Source organism: Myxocyprinus asiaticus, chromosome 19 (assembly GCF_019703515.2).
Source record: "Myxocyprinus asiaticus isolate MX2 ecotype Aquarium Trade chromosome 19, UBuf_Myxa_2, whole genome shotgun sequence".
In the NCBI taxonomy this organism is placed as follows: Eukaryota; Metazoa; Chordata; class Actinopteri; order Cypriniformes; family Catostomidae; genus Myxocyprinus; species Myxocyprinus asiaticus.
Window position 1 is genome coordinate 22,820,016 of NC_059362.1, and position 18,695 is coordinate 22,838,710.

The following is an 18,695-nucleotide window of genomic DNA, read 5'->3' on the forward strand; positions in this document are numbered from 1 at the left end:
CTAGCTGTCTGTCAGTCCATTCATCCTTCCATTATTCAACTAACTAGCTGTCTCTACATCCATCAATCCACCCACCAACTAACTAGCTGTCTTTCTGTCCATCCATCCCATAAACCAATTAACCTTACATCCATCTGTCCATCCATCTATCCAGCCAGCCATCCATCCAGCCATCCAAGTGTTGCTAGAACCTTTATTTTTTTGAATATTAGAATATAAGTTGAGTAATATGTACATCACTATGTATCTATTATTTTATCATATTTTATTTATGTGATATGCAGAGGTTTATCCAAGTATAGGTGACTTTTATCTTGATTGATTTTATCCTGCTGGTCGCTCTTTTCTTATGGCACTATGCTCTCTATGCTTTACTCCAATGTGTGCAGGTGCAGAATGAGAGAGTGGGCTGATGCCATAAACAGCTTTACTGGCAAAATAACAGGCCACTGCTCTCAGTAAACACACTGTGTTTGGCTTTGGGGAAAAACAGAGATTCTTTTAAGCATCTGTACACGTTCACACAGACTCACCAGACATGCACCACATACACACATGTTTAGTGTTGCATGGCAGCTTGATTTAGAGTACCAGTACCAGTGGGAGTTTAGTTCTCTGAGGGTGCAAAAGTGATAAGGAAATGCTTTCACTGAGGCCTGTCTGGGGCACGTGTGTGCATCAATTCTCAGGTCAATAGTCAAATATGTAGAGGACAAAGGGAGTGAGGGACACAGGCGTAAAGAGAAAGGACAGAGACCTTAATAGGATGTGTAGAAAATAGTGAGCCGATTGAGAGAGAAGAGAGAGAGAGAAATACAAAGAAGAAAGTGCAAAATTAACGTTTTTGGAGAGATTTTTAATATATACTGTATAATTGCATTGTAGTGGTATTCTTATTGCATTTTAATGGTATTCTTAATTAATTAAAATGCCATATAATACAGCTTATAAACAGTTGTATTTTCTCATGAATAATTGTAACCATTATCTAAACACATACCTATTTATAGTTATTCCTTTAAACAGTATAATAGATAAAAACACATGATCAACATACAGTTTTACGTGTTATATCATATGCTTTAATGCATTGCACTCTATAACGAAATCACCATGGGAAAAAAGCCTTATAATTTTTTATAACTGTGGTTATTATTATGCATGAAAAGATAAAGCATTACAATGTCAGTTATTAGCATTATAAATACTTCAATAATGTATTTAAAATGGGTTTATAGTGCATTATACATGTACTGTATATGCAGACATTAAGTAAAGTGTTAACAAGTTTGTTATTAGAGAGTTGAAATTTCCAAAATATTGTAATGAACACACTAGAACACACAGAAAAGAACCTTCCAGACTAACATCCTCCTGCTTTTTCACAGACTGTTTTTGATGGAGGTTCTGGTTCCTGTGGCGGTAAAGAGATCAGCTGGAAAGCTCAGCCCATAGGAATTCATTCAATCAAATCAGGAAAAACACGAGGCAGAACCAGGCCAGAGTATCCGCATCAGCCAAACCGCCAAGCAGCTAAACAGCAATCAGCACAAAAGCTTACAAACCTCCATCTCTCTAGTGGGCATCCATGCTCTGGGGGGAAAAAAAGGGGGGAAATGTGTTTACCAACATGTAAAACATTATGCTAATAACTTGTTTGGAATCAAAATTTATCAAATGAGGCAGCACTGATTATAACGTGGGTGTCTTGGAGAGGAAGAGAGGAGATGCAGGAGTAGATTCCTTTTAATCTTTTAAATATAAACGTTGGAGTAGGACAATCGCAGGAGTGGAAACAGAAGAAAGGCTCAACAATAGTAAACACTGGAGTGGAACAAACGCTGGAACAAACACTAAATCTTTAACATTCAAACTAAGCACAACATCACACCTCATAACGAAACACTTCAAGGACTGACAAAGACTTAACAAAACTAGAGGGTATTTATACACTGAGAAACTAATGAGGGAATAGAAGTCAGGTGCAGATGATGAAGAACTGATAGAAGTGATTAGGGCAGTGAATCCTGGGAAATGGAGTCCAGGGGGAAAACTTCAAAATAAGAGTCCTTGAAGAAGAATGAGGGAGACAGACTGTGACATGGGTCAGGAGATGGAACCGCTGGAGGGGGAGACTCTGGGGAAGTGGGTAGAGCCGTGGAAGAGTCTGAGGGCGGATCCATGAAAGGCGGGGCCGTGGAAGACAGGGCCATTGGATGCGGGGTCGTGGGAGGCTCGAGGGGCAGAGCCATGGAAGACGGGCCATGAGAGGCTCGAGGGGCAGAGCCGTGGAAGGCAGAGCCGTGAGAGGATTGAGGGGCAGAGCCGTGGAAGGTGGAGCCGTGAGAGGCTCGAGGGACAGAGCCGTGGAAGCCGGAGTCATGGGAGATGGACCCAGGGAAGGCGTAGCCATGGAAGGCTCGAGGGACAGAGCCATGGAAGGCAGAGCCATGGGAGGCTCGAGGGACAGAGCCATGGAATGGTGGAGTCATGGGAGCTGGACCCAGGGAAAGCGGAGCCATGGGAGGCTCGGGGCTGAGAGCCGTGGAAGGCTTGGGGCTGAGAGCCATGGAGTAGAGTACAGGTCGAGACTGGGGAACGACCTCCACGGTCATGAGCACGGGCAGAGACTGGGGAACGACCTCCATGGTCGTGAGCATGGGCAGAAACTGGGGAAGATCCTTTTCCTTCTCCTCCTCTTTCTGCCAGCAGGGAGCGTGGTTACGGGTCAGTCGAGGCCACAGACACTGGGACAGTCGAGCTTACAGGCACTGGCTCTGGGACGGTCGAGGCTACAGGCACTGGCTCGTTAACCGTGGCAGGCTTGGGCACTGGCTCGTTAACCCTGGCAGGCTTGGGCACTGGCTCGTTAACCATGGCGGGCTTGGGCACTGGCTCGTTAACCGTGGCAGGCATGGGCACTGGCTCGTTAACCGTGGTCACACCCATTGACTGCGGTAGGGCATCAACCACTGGAAACTGAAGAGGATGAGCCTCCCCCCAAAAAATTATTTTGGGAAATTAAATGGAGAGGAGTCAACTTGGGGATAGGGGGCATGGAAGGTGCAGAGACAGGGGCCGTGGAAGGTGCGGAGACAGGGGCCGTGGAAGGTTGGAGGATGTTCACTGTGGGAGGAGATTCAAAGTCCTTATCCTCCAAACCCACAGTGAATGATGAGCCGCAAAGCTGCAGAGCCACCTCCATGTAGTCGGAGATCGTCCAGTGAGGTCCTGACGGAGGCATCAGCTCCTTAAATGCACTACTCAGGCCAGCCCTGAAGAAACTCACCAGAGCATGGTCATCATAGTGCACCAAATTAGCGAGATGGAGAAACTCACGTACGTGATCCTCAATTGGACGGTCTCCTTGTTCTAGAAGGAGGATTGCTACTGCAGGCGGTAGATCCATTAGGTTGGGCTCGATGCTCGTGAGGGCCTAGATGAGTGGAAGAGGAGGATTAGAGGGATCACTGGAGTAGAAGATGACGTCTGAAAGAGCAAGTAAGATTATCCGTATTTTTATTAGGTCCGTATTCTTTGTTGTTGGTCAGTCCTTCTGTAATGTGGGTGTCTTGGAGAGGAAGAGAGGAGACGCAGGAGTAGATTCTTTTTAATCTTTTAATTATAAACGTTGGAGTAGGACATTCGCAGGAGTGGAAACAGAAGAAAGGCTCAACAATAGTAAACGCTGGATTGGAACAAACGCTGGAACAAACACTAAATCTTTAACATTCAAACTAAGCACAACATAACACCTCATAACGAAACACTTCAAGGACTGACAAAGACTTAACAAAACTAGAGGGTATTTATACACTGAGAAACTAATGAGGGAATAGAAGTCAGGTGCAGATGATGAAGAACTGATAGAATGTATTATAATATAATATAATATAATATAATATAATATGATATAAATATATATATATATATATATATATATATATATATATATATATATATATATATATATATATATATGAAGCCTTGAATAGAGAGCTGTTTGAGGATGATTGTCTTTGCATGTTAGCTACCCTGTGTGTATATGTGTGTGTGTGTGTGTGTGTGTGTGTGTGTGCGCGCATGTGTGTGTGTGTGTGTGTGTGTGTGTGTGTGTGTGCATGCATCTTCCAAAACGTAATATTCTGTAATCATAAGGCTCTCTCTGGGACATCAAACATCTGCATTCAGCCTGGAGCGTATCGTGCTAGTGTCTGTTTGCACTCTAAACAACGGCTGTAACGGGATCCCTGAATTTCCCGGGGTAATAAATAAAGTGCTCTCTTACCCGCATTTAATGTTTCTTTTTTTCTTATATTTGAATGCTAGATTTCTGAAACCAAAAGCTGAAATTGTGTTATTGGAAATGGTGGCATGAAACAGGCTCATTCTTCAGTTCTGCGGTAACCCACTCTCACCCTCCTGTGGTGCAATATGTGAAAGCTGGGTATATTGCTTCACTCTGGTTAATAAATGCACTCATCCACAAGACCGGTCGTGGCTTGGCCAAACACTGTTGCATTGAGATTTTCCTTTAATGACAGACTGAGGGAATTCTCTAAGATTGAATTGCACCCACTGATAGTGCCATTTATTTGCACACACAAACATCTGTGCTGAACACAATTTGTACACCGCAATTCCACAGTTTGCAGGCCAGTTCTGAGTCCTCGGTTGTGGAGGATGTTGTGAATGAATGGTTTTAAGGAGTAGTTTACCCAAAAATGAAAATTCTAACATAATTTATCACCCTCATGTTGTTTCAAACCCATATTATTTTATTTCTTCTGTGGAACACTAAAGGAGATGTTTTAATGAATATCACAGCCCATCTTTTCAATACAATGGCAGTGGACAGTTCTTCACTTTAAAGCTTAAAGGGGTCATGTCATGTAATGGAATCAAATTTTCCTTGATATTTTTACATATTAGAGGTCATTCTACTATAAAAACATACTGTTAATTTCAGAAGACAAAACTTAATCCCCAATGCAATAAAAGCATTTATTGAAACCAAGCTGCAAAAACACCTCATTCTCTACTTATGGGACTTTAATTTCCATTAATTCATGACCACCTCTACAGGGGACTGGGGGACTAGAGAGCAGCTTCCATGGCTGTGAGCACAGGCAGCGACAGGGGAACAGCCTCCGTGGCTGTGAAGACTGACATGGACTGGGGAACAGCCTCCATGGCTGTGAGCACAGGCAGTGGCCGGGGAATGACTTCCGTGGTCGTGGGCATTAGCAGGGGCAGGTCAACAGCTTCTGTAGCTGTGAGCACAGGCAGTGACAAGGGAATGACCTCTGTGGTCATGAGCACAGAAAGTGACAGGGGAACGACCTCCATGGTCAAGGGCACAGGCAGGGAAGAGCAAACGACCTCCATGGCCGTGGGTACTGACAGGGACAGGTCAACAGCCTCCATGGTCGTGGGCACTGGTAGTGTCAGGGGAACGGCCTCCATGACCAGGAGTGCTGGCAGTGACTGGGGAATGGCCTCTGTGGCCGTGAACACTGGCCACGACAGGGCAACAGCCTCCGCAGCTATGAGCACTGGCAGCTGCAACTGGGGAGTGGCCTCTGTGTCCGGGGGTAATGACAGAGGCTGGGGAACAGCCTCCGTGGCTGTGAGCACAGGTAGTAACAGGTAAACAGCTTCTGTAGCTGTGAGCACTGGCAGTGACATGGGAACAGCCTCCATGGCTGTGAAAACCGACATGGACTGGGGAACAGCCTCCGTGGCTGTGAGGACAGACAGTGACAGGAGAGAAGCCTCCGTGGCTGTGAGCACTGGCAGTGAGAGGGGAACAGCCTCCGTGGCTGTGAAGACCGACATGGACTGGGGAACAGTCTCCGTGGCTGTGAGCACAGGCAGTGGCTGGGGAATGACTTTGTGGTCGTGGGCACTGGCAGGGGCAGGTCAATAGCTTCCGTGGCTGTGAGCACAGGCGATGACAAGGGAACAGCTTTCTTGGCTGTGAGCACAGGCAGTGACAAGGGAATGACCTCCATGGTCATGAGCACAGAATGTGACAGGGGAACGACCTCCATGGTTGAGGGCACAGGCAGTGTCTGGGGAATGGCCTCCGTGACCAGGAGCGCTGGCAGCAACTGGGGAATGGCCTCTGTGGCCGGGAACGCTGGCAGCAGCTGGGGAAAGGCCTTCTTGACCGAGCATGTTGGCACTGGGACTGCCGAGGCTTTCGGCACTGACTCTTCAGGAACGGGCTCATTAACCGTGGCAGGCGTGGGCGCTGGCTTGTTGACCGTGGCAAATATAGGCGTATGGCAGCAGCAGGGGAATGGCTTCTGTGGCTGTGGGCGCTGGCAGCAGCAGGGGATGGCTTCCGTGGCCGTGGGTGCTGGCAGTGGCAGGGAATTGGTTTCCATGGCCATGGGCACTGGCAGTGGCAGAGGAATGGCCTCAGTGGCCATGGGTGCTGGCAGCGGCAGGGGAACGGCCTCAGTGACCGTGGGTGCTGGCAGCAGCAGGGGAACGGCCTCAGTGACTGTGGGCGCTGGCAGAGGCAATGGAACAGTCCTCGTGGCCGTGGATGCTGGCAGCAGCAGGGCAACAGTCTCCATGGCCGTGGAAGCTGGCAGCAGCAGGGGTACAGCCTCCATGGCTGTGGGTGCTGGCAGCGGCAGGGGAACGGCCTTCATGGCCGTGGATGCTGGCAGCGACTGAGAAGAAGGTGCACTTCTCCTCCTCCTCCTCGTACAGTTTAGGGGACCGCTGGGGACTTGGCAGTCTAAGGCTGGGACGGTGGGATGGCCAGTGTGGGAGAGTTGCCTGTATTGAGGTGTTATCCACTCCTTCCAGTGATGGACATATCCCACGAATTCCCAAAAGGAGAGGGTCCCGAGCCCTTCCATCTCCCATGCACCAAGAGGATCCTTAAGGCATCCGTTGAGCAGATCCACTCTCCCAATATGCAGGCAGAGATGACGTATCCTCCTTGGAAGATCCGCTGACACACAGCAAAGTGGAACCATCCACACTCACGACACGCATGCAACCAACAGATACAAGAGACAGTACCAACTAGGCAGAGAGAGTGAGGTTAGTACTCAACACAAAACAGCTATCTATAATGTAAACACATTACAAACTGCAACAAACTACATTCAACATTAAACTATCCAGCAAAGGACATTAGCGTTCCCATGGAAACAATCAGGGTTCCCATGGAAATGCAGATTCCGTGTGCCAGCGATACCTGAAACACGCTTGGAACAAAACAAACAGGGAACGATGATGCCATGGTCCTCATCAGACAAAACCCAACCTGACAAGGTGACAGGCCCGTGACATCACCGGAGAACGCATGGTGATAACTCACACACAGTGGTCACTAACAACCGGATCCATGCACTCACACAAAGAATGTACGTGGTACAAGGTGACAGGACCGTGATAGTTGGTGGATGATGACATGCACTAGATGGACATCTTTGAGCGCTTTGATGCGTTTCCGGCGATGTGCTTCTCAGTGCAGGATGAAACTGTCTGTGTGTGTGTCTTTTCACCGTGCTTTGGATTATGTATGTTTGGGTTTTTTTCAGCATATATTAATAATTTTTATAATTTTATTTATATATTACCTTTTAGCGACTAAGCACAAGGTGCTTCACAAAACACAAAATCAAAAACACACACAGTAAAACCACAACAAAAAACAACAGAAAACAGTTCACAACAAAAAGATCTAAGAGGTCTAACTGTTTCATAAGGTCTTAAAAGTTCTGCTAAATATTCATGTGCCAACCCATGTAATGCCTTATATGTAATTAATACAATCTTAAAATCAACCCTAAAATGAATTGGCAACCAATGCAAAGAAGCTAAAACTGGAGTAATATGATTAAAAGATGTGTCAGAAGTCTAACTGCAGCATTTTGCATTAATTGTAGCCGTGCTAAAGTGCACTGATTTAACACTGATAAAAGATTATAAAAATGTGCTTTAACTGATAAAAACAAGATTGAACTAACTTCCTGACATGGTATTCAACATTTACATTTATATCAAAATAAACTCCCAAATTTCTCACCACCTACTGATTATTTGGGACCACCTGATTAAGTTCTGACTCAATCTGACTATTTTTTAGAATAATGGCCAATAATAACAACCTCTTTTTTTTTTATCAGTATTTAACTGAAGGAAATTACTTGTCATCCAAGTTTTTATATCTACTATACATGCTTGAAGTTCATCTAAATTAGACAGATCATTGGGATTCAACAATAAATACAATTGCATGTCATCTGCATAGCAATGAAAATTATTGTTTTGTTTTTTAATCACAGATCCAAGAGGCATAAAATATAGAGAAAACAATATTGTCCCTAGCAGGGATCCTTGCGGAACACCACAATTCATTTTTGAAGAGGGATCTCATGTCCAACAGACACTAAGCCACCCCAGATATTCCCACCTATCTCTTTAATATATCAATTCAAACTGAATGATCAGCTGTATCAAATGCTTCAGTTAAATCAAGCAACAATAAAACGGAGCATTCTCCAGCATCTTCCGCCATCAATAAATCATTGGTTGTCCTAAGAAGGGCAGTTTCTGTACTGTGATTTTCTCTAAAGCCTGACTGAAATTTCTCAAAAATATTATTATCCTTCACTACCACCAACAGTTGTTTATTCTACTGCTTTCTCTATTATTTGTTTAATCTCTATTATTTAGATGAATGGTAATTTTGAGATTGGTCTGAAAAATATACCATCAAGTTGCCATACAGATGTTGTTCCTTTAAGACTTTTCAAGGAAATTATTGGGACTTTAGGCCCTTCTTTATAGTAAATAGATAGCTTGTGTCAGGATGTGTCCCAGAGGAGTTAAAGACTGCAATAGTACAACCGCTTCTGAAGAAACCCTCATTAGATCCTTTGGTTACATAAATCTGTAGACTCTATAGTTATATGTAATAGCGATCTATTTACTATAAAGAAGGGCCTAAAGTCCCAATAACTTCCTTCAAAAGTCTTAAAGGAGCAACATCTGTATGGCAACTTGATGGTATATTTTTCAGCATGGATTGCTTATGAACCAGTCATTCTAGAATGCAAAGGAACTGTTATTGAAGGATAGGGCAGTTAAAAACACTTTGACCAGATCGCAAAACTGTAAATAAACAGTTTCATTCATTAATTTTTTAAATGTCATGACTGTTTGATAGTTTATGACACTGCTGTGCTTAACGGAATACTTTAATATATTTGGATGCAATGTGTTGGATGTGGGTTATGTGTAAACCCTGAAATTTAGTTTTATAATGTTGTGGAGCTTGTTCATTCTCTTTGAGTTTGAGATTGAGTTTCAAATATGGCTGTATTCGAGGAGTTGCACAATGTTAGCCAATCATAACTGTGGCCGTTTCAGAGGGCCGAAAACAGGGTGGAAAATTATATTACTAAATTATGACTGTTTTGGTGCAAAGAAACTTTACTAACATTATCAGTGGACCTCAGTTAAGATAATAAAATTAATAAAATAAATTAATAAATAAAAAAGTGTATGTCATGACCCCTTTAAAAATGTACCTAAAAGTATCAAAAACGTAGTCCATGCGATTCCTGCATCATATTCCAAGTCCTTTTTCAGTTAAAATCTTTACTTCAGTTGCATGCTCATGAGTGTTATGAGAGAAGCTCGTTCACAGTGGGTCACGTTTTTATGCAAGAACTTGTTTAGTGCTGAAAATCTAGATGCTCCATGCAAAATTCTGTAGATTGCATGTTCATATTCATTAGTTTTTACTTTTTTTATTTCAACATTATGTTACTCGTGCATCCTGTATGGGGTGGAGAATTTACACGTCGAACGGACTGGCTAATATATAATTTAAAAACAGAAGTTGCCAGGTGGCTGTGTCCATGCAAAAGCTGTGGCATTGCCAGAAGTTAATGACAGTAATGCTCTGATATGTTGACTGTACCTATGAATTTTGACAGCTTGGGTTTCTTAAGCTGCTGCTGTCTCATTAGGATGATTTTAAAGGACAGCTAGAGTAAATAGTGCTGATACAAAGCCATTGCCTGAGGAAAGGTGGACATCGTGCCTTTGGGTCTAGTACTGTATGGCTGGTGGATAGCATACACACTGAGCCCTGTGTGTGTGTGTGTGTGTGTGTGTGTGTGTGTGTGTGTGTGTGTGTGTTTACTTGCTGTGTTTGCTGAGTAATGTGGTGTGGTCAAGGTGAGCTGTCAACAAGTACTCTCTTTCACCCATTCCCATTACCTCACAGCCCAGTATACTCTCTCTCTCTCTCTCTCTCTCTCTCTCTCTATCTCTGTATGTGTGTGTGTGTGTGTGTGTGTGTGTGTGTGTGTGTTCTTTTGTGTGTAATTATATTCATATTGTCAATAACTTTAAAAACACTTGCATTATGATGTCAAACATGGCTTTACGTATATATACTGTAAGTAATATTAGTAGTTTTTGGTATATAGGTGTAGAAGTGTAGTAATGTACCATCACTGCATTATTTAACTTGATTTTTACATTTTCTGAAGAAAATGGTCCCTGGATATGGCTCAAGTAGAATGATTTGAAGTATTATTCATATCCGAAGCACAAACCGTAAAGGACGATTTAAGTGCCCAAGTTAAATACTTTTAGGGGTTGGGGATTGTTCAATGTAAGTATGAGTAATAGTAATACTGGTGCTTGCTAAGGTGCCACTAATAATAAATAGAATCAAAGAAGTATAGGCAGCCCTGTCTAGACACACATTTGGATTGTGAAAGTCAAAAACGTCCTGGTTACTTTCGTAACCTCCGTTCCCTGATGGAGGGAACGAGACGTTGTGTTGATGTAGTGACACTAGGGGTCACTCTTGGGAGCCCCAATCACCTCTGCTTTTTGAAAAAAGGCCAGTGAGAATTGGCAAGTAGAATTTTCATGCCACTCCCCCGGATATACGGGTATAAAAGGAGCTGGTATGCAACCACTCATTCAGGTTTTGTGCTGAGGAGCCGAGACAAGGTCCCGGCCGTTTCAGCGGGTAGTTCAATGTTGTGGCAAGAGGGACACAAATTCTCGTTCCCTCCATCAGGGAATGGAGGTTTTACGAAAGTAACCAGGACGTTCCCTATCTGTCACTCACTCGACTTTGTGTCGATATAGTGACACTAGGGGTCCCTATACAAAACACCACAACTAGCTGAACTGTGTTACGTGGACTGGCGGTGCAAGACGGGCAGACCGCTTTGTGCCTCATAGCCGGCGCACCAGACCGTCACGTAACCTCCCTCAATGCTCTTATGAGCGTTGAACGGTCCTTTGGGAACAAGTCGACTGCCCAACAATAGGGTCAGGCTAGCCCAGCTGTGGCCTCTTTTCCTCTTTTTTCTCCCCAAAAAGAGTGGAATTTGTTAACCGACTGGGGGCCATAAATGTCTATGTCAGGGGGATGTCACTCCCAAGGGGAAGACACCGCGGAGACCACACCCCGCCCAGAGCCCAGAAAGCACCGATCCGACTGCACATCCCTGGGGGTCTTCACGTCGGGAAGAACACCACTTTGTGAACAGACGGCACTTCAAGGCATACAGGCGCCTCGTAGAGGGAGCCCTAGCCTGAGTGATCATGTCTACCACCACGGGTGGTAGGCCACTTAGGTCTTCCACGTCCCGTCCAAGGGCCAGACAGAAGGTCCTTCCTCAGGGGAATTCACCGGGGGGGGGAGGGGGCTGTCGCGAGGAGCGTGAGGTCTGAGAACCACGTCTGGATGGGCCAGTAGGGTGCTACTAGGACAACCTGCTCCTCGTCCTCCCTGACCTTGCACAGGGTCTGTGCAAGTAGGCTCACTGGAGGAAACGCGTATTTGCGTACTCCCGGGGGCCAGCTGTGTGTCAGCACGTCTATACTGAGGGGTGCCTTGGTCAGGGCATACAAAAGCGGGCAGTGGGAGGATTCCCAGCAAGCAAACAGGTCTACCTGTGCTCGACCGAATCGACTCCAAATCAGCTGGACCATCTGGGAGTGGAGTCTCCACTCTCCCCTGAGCATAACCTGTTGTGACAGCACGTCCGCTGCAGTGTTGAGGTCGCCCGGGATGTGAGTGGCTTGTAGCGACTTGAGGCGCTGCTGATTCCAGAGGAGGAGACGACGGGCGAGTTATGACATGCAACGGGAGCGTCGAGCGCCTGGACGGGTGATGTACGCTACCGTCGCCATGTTGTCCGTCCGGGCAAGCGAGTGTGCTGAGGAATGGGAGGTCCGTGGGGGGTTACCCGGCGGAGTTGCTCCCATTGAAGTCCCCAAATCACCCCCAGTGCTAACCGACACGCCTCATACCCGTAGGTAGAAGGACCGAGGCGGGGAGCCGCTGGGGTGGCTTGCTTTCTTACGAAGGCAAGCCGCGACCACAATATTGCCATGGTCATGTTCTCGCAATGAGGACAAGACCCAACCACGAATGAAGTCTCCACGCGGGCAGCGCCCAGACACGTAATACAGCGATCTTGGCCATCAGAAGCAGAGAGATAACGACCACAACCAGGAATAACACACAAACGGAAAGGCATCTTTAAAAAGACGTTCTGTGTGTGCTGCTCTTTTATGAAAATATACTCTTTTAAAATATACTCTTTGTTTTGCTCTGCCGAAGCGCCCAGGGGCATTCTCTGCACTCCACAGGTGCAGAGGGGTAGAAGCCGCTGAAATGTGCTGTAAATCCAGCAGTTTGAGGTGAATGGAATGGAGAATTGAATTCAGTACACTGAATGCAACCGCTCAGCTCCGAAGAGAAAATCTGAATGAGTGGTTGCATACCAGCTCCTTTTATACCCGTATGTCCGGGGAGTGGCATGCAAATTCCACTCGCCAATTTCCATTGGCCTTTTTTCAAAATGCAGAGGTGTTTGGGGCTCCCAAAAGTGACCCCTAGTGTCACTACATCGACACAACTTCGAGTGACAGATAGGGAACTGTGTTTTTGAAAGTCCATGTCAGTGCAGCAAGACTTGGTTATTAGTTTATTGACTGGCTCAGATGTTTTAAGATGGTTTATGTTGCCGAGGTCCTTCAAAGGGCAGTGGTATGGGTGGCTGGTTGAAGATGTGATTAATTTTGTGGTAAACGTGTTCTTAATAATGCAGTAGTGGACCTGTGATCTTTAAACCCCTCCTTCACCCTCCACAGACTATTGTGGATTCGTTCTGACTCTTCTAAAGTGCTTGAGTTCAATTTGAGGCCTAACTTATCAGAAGTCTGTATAAAGCTCCTGCTCTGATCTATTCAAGCTCTTTTTGTCTTTCTTTTACTGGAGTTTGATCCTATTGTCCTCTAGGGCTGCACGATTATGACAAAATAATTATAATTGTTGATGACCAGCTGCCGATATTTAACGGCCAATTATTGACCAAATTAAAAACCATTGGCATATAGGTAATAAGCATGAAAACACTTATAAAAAAAAAATAAAAAAAAATGGTTTATTTATAATTGATTGGTAACTCACTTTTTAAATGCCCAATCAAAAAATAATAATAGCCACACTATGTAGAAGGTTTGGCACTTCTAATAACATTTAATTGTTATTCTGTTGTTCTCACGTTATTGCGTAAAAAACGCAATGAATGGACGTGACAGTTGCGAAATCAGCTACAGGCTACATGATAAGGGAAATCATCGAAAATGCTTTGAAACCAGCAGACTGTCACTTCTGAGATATTGGTATCCATTAATGCTGCATGATTGATTGAATTAAGATTGAAATTGAAATTGCTTTGTGTGGGATTACTAAACCTTAAAAGGCTGCATTTTAAACTGCAAAAACTTGTAGAAGTACAAAATAAAATTTTTTCATATCAATCATCATGTTATCATATTTAGTCTTTTTTTGTATCTTTTTATGTGGCTCTCTTTCAAATTTTGGCCTGTCATGTGTTCATCAGATCCATTGTTCAATGGAAATTGTTTATTGTTAAAACAATAAGGTAAGCTGCTAAATATCCGTATCGGTATTGTTATCGGCCTATAGTTATTTGTTAATATCGGTATCGGCCAAAAAATTTCATATTGGTGCATGCACACTTCCAAAACCTGAATTACTTTATTGCTATTTTACATCTGTATATCAAAAGTTAACTTCATATTGGCAACATGACGATCCCAATCCCATTATAATCACCAAAGCTGTGTACATGGCAAGTTTCATGCGACTGTTTAAACCCACAATTCAGCATTTGTCATGCTGCTCGCTTGCAGTATTTATTAGATGTTACATATTATATTGCAAGTGAGTGGTGCAACATCTAGAAAATCCAAAATAATACCAAATTACTGACTATGCTTTCCGCTTTGGTACTAAAGCTTTTATAAAGCTTTTATCTAAATAATTTCTTCAGCACTGATTTTCATATGATCGCTCATTGGGACCGGTTGTCATTTTTCAGCCTCTAGACTAATTTAAACACCTCTGATTTGTAATTGCATTCATCTGCACAACAAACATGTCTGGGTACTATGCTCAACCACTGTGAAAAAACATGTAAATAGAAGAGTGCAATGCAACATAAGTATACTTAGATGGAATGCTGTAACCGACTCTTTTCACAATTAGGTAATTGCGGCAACCTTAATTGTAATCATGATTATTTATTATAATAATTGTGCAGCCCTTTAGTCCTTGATGTGCAATTTTGACTAGTATTCAATTGGCTCACTCCTGAATAATAAAGAAAATAAATGTGTCAATCTTATGTAGATAGACGTATTTCTTTGTACTGAGAGGTCAGGAGATGAAGACATCTTTTTGTTTTCAGAGAAAGATGGTTAACACACATTTACCCTCACATTTATACTGCATCAGTGGCTCCAGGCCATCATTAACACGCACACAGACAAAGTTATGACCCTCATCTTTGACCTCTGAACCCTTAACCCACCCTCAGGTCAACCTGCTCCCTTCTGAGTAGAGCCTACTGCCTCATCCTGGACAATATCTGACTTTATCCACACACATACACAGAGTTTTGGACAGTTCCTGAGCTTTGTGACCTCTCTAACACAATAAGCTCATTTTGCCTCCCCCATACGCTTGCATCGATTGCTGTGGGAGTAAACCGTGTGCCGTTATTCTGGGATAAATGTCTGGCTCTGTTGTGTGTATGGGTGCAAGGTATATTCATTTTTGACCCGGTGTCCAAACACAATTGTTTTTTCTTACTGCCCGGTCTGACAGTCCTTACAGAAACCTAAAAACATTACTTTTGACCCCCTCACCCTCTCTACAAGCATGCACCCCACATGTGCCCTGGAGCCGATCCCAGCCTGGTAGGGGTTAGGCCAGAAATGTTATGCAACTATGCGAATACTTGGCCAACAGTTCCGCTGAAACATATTTAGTGTACACTTTTAACAATCCTCAGTTCTCAAGTGGCCGATAGAGTTACTTTCAAATGTCTGTGCCATTAAAACAGATGTGTTATTATTCAGGTAGCAAGCTATAAACATACTTCTATCAGGAAGACTCGCAGACTTGAGTGAAATTTAAGATGACATTTATTTGATGAATGTAAAATGTCCTGGTTACTTTCGTAACCTCCGTTCCCTGATGAGGGAACGAGATGTTGTCGATGTAGTGACACTAGGGGTCACTCTTGGGAGCCCCAAACACCTCTGCTTTTTTTTAAAAAAAGGCCAATGAGAATTGGCGAGTGGAATTTGCATGCCACTCCCCCAGACATACGGGTATAAAAGGAGCTGGTATGCAACTACTCTTTCAGGTTTTGTGCTGAGGAGCCGAGACCAGGTCCCGGCCATTTCAGCGGGTAGTTCAGCATTGTGGCAAGAGGGACACAACGTCTTATTCCCTCCATCAGGGAACGGAGGTTACGAAAGTAACCAGGACGTTCCCTATCTGTCACTCACTCGACGTTGTCAATGTAGTGACACTAGGGGTCCCTATACAAAACGCCACAACTATCTGAAATGTGTTACGTGAACTGGCAGTGTGTGATGGGCAGACCGCTGTGTGCCTCATAGCCAGCACACCAGGCCATCATGTAACTTCCCCCAATGCTCTTATGAACATCGAACGGTCCATCAGGAACAAGTCAACTGCCCAACTATAGGGACAGGCTAGCCCAGCTGAGGCCTCTTTGTTCTCTCTTTTCTCCCCAAAAAGAGTGGAATTTGTTAACTGACTGGGAGCCATAAGTGTCTGTGTCGGGGGGTGTCCCTCCCAAGGGAAGACACAGTGGAGACCACACCCCAGCCAAAAAGTGTGTGTGTGTGTGGGGGGGGGGGTGTATTTTGAGTGGAATATGTCACATGGTCTTACTGAGTCTTGTCGGAAGTATGTCATGTGGAGAGGTCCCATGGTAGGTCCTACCCGAAGGGGGAGGAGTTTCTACAGAGCATGGCGACCAGGGCAGAGGGGCCTCTGCCCAAGGAAGAAGCAGTTTGCTGACAGGGAAACGATTATCACATGGGGCCTTCGGGGAACCAGCACATGTGGAGCACCTTCCTCAGTACAGGGGCTCATTAATGCACGTACTGGGCCGGTCAGTGAGTTTATCCGCAAACTCAACTGCCAGAGGGCTAAGGAGGAAAGTCATCCAGGGATCACAGTCTGTGAACATGACTGGGAGTCAAGAATGCACGTCTTCACCTCAAGGGAGGGGAAAGGTGCTATGCGCAAGCGGTACACCCGGCTAGCTGTCCCGGAACTTACCTGCTCGTGCCTGCAAATACACGGGACGAGACCGGCTCAACCCGGAGATTGTAGAACCTCACAAATGTGTTGGGTGTTGCCCAGCCTGCTGCTCTGCAGATGTCTGCCAAAGAGGCGCCAATCCTCTGTTTGGAGACAGCGCTTCCTTTCCACTGTCCACCAAAGCAGACAAAGAGCTGCTCGGAGCTTCTAAGGCTCTGTGTGTGATCCAAATAGATGCATAAAGCTCGCACTGGACACAGCAGTGCTAAGGCTGGGTCTGCCTCCTCCTGGGGCAGCGCTTGCAGGTTCACCACCTGATCCCTAAAAGGGGTCGTGGGAACCTTGGGCACATGGCCCGGTCAGGGTCTCAGGATCACGTGAGTGTAACCCAGACTGAACACCAGGCACGATTCACTGACAGAGAACGCCTGCAGGTCCCCTACCCTTTTGATGGAAGTGAGCGCAGTCATGAGGGCCGTCTTCAAAAGAGAGTGCCTTAAGCTCAGCTGACTCCAAGGGCTCAAATGGAGCTCCCTGTAGACCCTGAAGGACTACAGAGATGTCCCACGAGGTGACGAGGCACGGTCTGGAGGGATTCAACCTCCAAGGGCCTCTCAGGAACCTGATGATCAAGTCATGCTTCCCCAAGTACTTACCATCTACTGCATCATGATGAGCCGAAATAGCGGCTACATACACCTTCAAGGTGGAGGGGGACAGCCATCTCTCCAGCCTCTCCTGCAGGAAGGAAAGCACCGATACGACTGCACATCTCTGGGGGTCTTCGCGTCAGGAAGAACACCACTTAGCAAACAGACACCACTTCAAGGCATACAGGCGCCTCATAGAGGGAGCCCTAGCCTGAGTGATCATGTCTACCACCACGGGTGGTAGGCCACTTAGGTCAACATGTGCTTGCCCTGGATCAACGGCCGGAACCTCTGCAGGGCGAGCAGTACTGGCAACAACTCTAGGCAGTTGATGTGCCAACACAGCCGCGGGCCAGTCCAGGAGCCAGCGGCTGTGTGCCTGTTGCATCCGGCACCCTAGCCCATCTTGGAGGCATCTGTTGTAACCACGACGCACCTGGAGACCTGCTCTAGGGGAACCCCTGCCCATAGCAATGCAAGGTCGGACCAAGGGCTGAAGAGGTGGTGACAGATCGGCGTGATGGTCACACGATGTGTCCCACGGTGCCATGCCAATCTCAGGACTCGAGTCTGAAGCCAGTGCTGAAGCGGTCTCATATGCATCAACCCGAGCGGTTTGGCCGCCGCTGAGGATGCCATATGACCCAGGAGCCTCTGAAAAATTTTCAGTGGAACCACTGTCCTCCGTCTGAATGCCGTCAGACAGTTCAGCTCCGACTACGCACTCTTGTTCGTGAGGTGCGCTGTCATCAAGACTGAGTCCAACTCCAAACCGAGAAAAGAGATGTTCTGAACTGGGGAGAGCTTGCTCTCCCTTGACCCGAAGCCCCAGTCGGCTGAGGTGCCGGAGCACGAGGTCCCTGTGTGTGCACAGCAACTCTTGAGAGTGAGCTAGGATTAGCTAGTCATCGAGATAGTTGAGGATGCAGATGCCCACTTCCCTTAGCGGGGAAAGGGCTGCCTCTGCAACCTTCTTGAAGATGTGAGGGGACAAGGACAGGCCGAAGGGGAGGACCTTGTACTGGTACGCCTGGCCTTCAAAGGCAAACCGCAGGTCAAGGTAAGACCAAGACGTGGCAGTACGCGTCCTTCAAGTCTACCACCGCGAACCAATCTTGATGCTGGACGCTCACTAGAGTGCATTTCTGCATCAGCATCTTGGACGGGAGTCTGTGCAAAGCCAGGTTCAGTATTCGCAGTTCCAGGATTGGTCACAACCCACCGCCTTACTTCGGTACGATGAAGTAAGGGCTGTAGAACCCTTTCTTCATCTCAGCTGGAGGGACAGGCTCTATTGCGCCCATGCGCGGAAGAGTAGCGATCTCTGCACACAAGGTAGCGCCGTTCTCGCCCTTCAC

The 18,695-nt window shown here is 45.8% G+C and overlaps 1 pseudogene; it reads left to right on the forward strand.

Annotated features, from left to right (window-relative positions):
• The window catches only part of LOC127456745 (sec1 family domain-containing protein 2-like), a 319,933-nt pseudogene that overhangs the window by 77,380 nt on the left and 223,858 nt on the right, over positions 1–18,695 (forward strand).